The sequence below is a fragment of the Ammodytes marinus genome (assembly GCF_949987685.1).
Source record: "Ammodytes marinus genome assembly, chromosome: 4".
Taxonomy (NCBI): Eukaryota; Metazoa; Chordata; class Actinopteri; order Uranoscopiformes; family Ammodytidae; genus Ammodytes; species Ammodytes marinus.
The window spans coordinates 809124-811417 of record NC_137233.1 but is presented as its reverse complement, the minus strand read 5'-3'; positions in this window follow the sequence as shown (position 1 = coordinate 811417).

Sequence of the window (2294 nt, the reverse complement as noted above, 5' to 3'; positions counted from 1 at the left end):
CAGCTTCACCCTGACACCAACAAGTAGAGCTGTTATTTACTGTCTTTGTGTCTTCAGTAAACAGCTTAGACACACACACACACACTCACACACACACACACACACACACACACACACACACACACACACACACACACAGTAACGAGCTCCAGCAAGACAATCACTCCCCAAACTCTCAGAGGTAAACACATATTTTCTGTGTGTGTGTGTGTGTGTGTGTGTGTGTGTGTGTGTGTGTGTGTGTGTGTGTGTGTGTGTGTGTGTGTGTGTGTTAAAAGGATAAGCCAAGAATACATGTCGCGTCCCAGTGGTTAAGTTGTAAAGGATTATTTTGAATTATAAAAGTAAATAAATAAAAAACTAAGAATCAAAACCCCTGACACAGTCTGGCACACACGCAACAGAGGTAATTAGACACGGTGTGTGTGTGTGTGTGTGTGTGTGTGTGTGTGTGTGTGTGTGTGTGAGACTGTGTGTGTTTGTGTGTGTGTGAGAGAGAGACTGTGTGTGTGTGTGTGTGTGTGTGAGACTGTGTGTGTCTGTGTGTGAGACTGTGTGTGTGTGTGTGTGTGTGTGTGTGAGACTGTGTGTGTTTGTGTGTGTGTGAGAGAGAGACTGTGTGTGTGTGTGTGTGTGTGTGAGACTGTGTGTGTCTGTGTGTGAGACTGTGTGTGTGTGTGTGTGTGTCTGTGTGTGAGACTGTGTGTGTTTGTGTGTGTGTGAGAGAGAGACTGTGTGTGTGTGTGTGTGTGTGTGAGACTGTGTGTGTCTGTGTGTGAGACTGTGTGTGTGTGTGTGTGTGTCTGTGTGTGAGACTGTGTGTGTGTGTGTGTGTCTGCGCCTGTTTGTGTGTGTGTGTGTGTGTGTGTGTGTGTGTGAGACTGTGTGTGTGTGTGTGTGTGTGTGTGTGAGACTGTGTGTGTGAGACTGTGTGTGTGTGTGTCTGCGCCTGTTTGTGTGTGTGTGTGTGAGACTGTGTGTGTGTGTGTGTGTGTGTGTGTGTGTCTGTGTGTGTGTGTGTGTGTGTGTTTGTGTGTGTGTGTGTGAGAGAGAGACTGTGTGTGTGTGTGTGTGTTTGTGTCTCTGTGTGTGTGTACGTGTCAGTGTCTGTGCGTGTGTCTGTGTGAATGTGTTTGTGTGTCTCAGTAAGTGAGTGTGTGTGTGTGAGTGTGTGTGTGTGTGTGTGTGTGTGTGTGTGTGTGCATGCCAATGAAAGCAATTAGGTTTAGTAGAAAAACATTGTGTAACTGCCAAAGTCACTGTTAGGCAAAATGTCACTTTGGGATAATGTTTGAAGATGCCACAGAATATGAAAAAGGAAGACATTTTTTTATCCAGGGCTGTGTGTGTGTGTGTGTGTGTGTGTGTGTGTGTGTGTGTGTGTGTGTGTGTGTGTGTGTGTGAGAGAGAAACATTAAGCCTTATGACCATGGGGTTATTTAAGGCTCCGTTAACTTGGTCTAAAATAATATTTTTTTTAAATCATTAAGAGACCAGTCTGCGTTTTTTCTTCAATCTTCATCTCTACATAACTCAATGGAAATGCTCTTTAATGACTATATTTCTGGTGGGAATTTGGTAGAAATGTTGTCAGTGTTGTATATATATATATATATATATATATATATATATATATTATAAAACCAAAATGTTCATTCTACTCAAACATATGTCTATAAATATATATACAATCATATGAAAAAGTTTGGGAACCCCTCTCAGCCGGCATTATAATTGACTCTGCTTTCACAAAAAAAAGATAAAAGTGGTATGTCTTTCATTTACCAGGAACAGCTAAGTACTGGGATGTTTTCCAAACAAAGATTTTTTGAAAAGCAGTATTTGGTTGTATGAAATAAAATAAAATGTGAAAAACTGGCTGTGCAAAAATATGCAAGTTGCACTTCTCTTTGACTCTCTGCTGAAGTGAGACAGAATGGGATCATCAAAACTGCTCCCAAAAGATCTGAAAAACAAAGATTATTCATTATCATGGTTTAGGGGAAGGCTACAAGAAGCTTTCCCAAAGGTTTCAATTGTCAATTTCTACTGTAAGGAACGTTGTCAGGGAATGGAAGGACACAGGCACAGTTGCAGTTAAACCCAGGTCTAGCAGACCAAGAAAAGTACAAGAGCGGCATATGCGGCGGATTGTGAGAATGGTTGCACACAACCCACAGATCACCTCCAAAGACCTGCAAGAACATCTGGCTGCAGATTGTGTATCTGTACATGGTTCTACAATTCAGTGCAATTTCCACCTCGTCCCACCCGTAGCCTAATATCACTCTCCC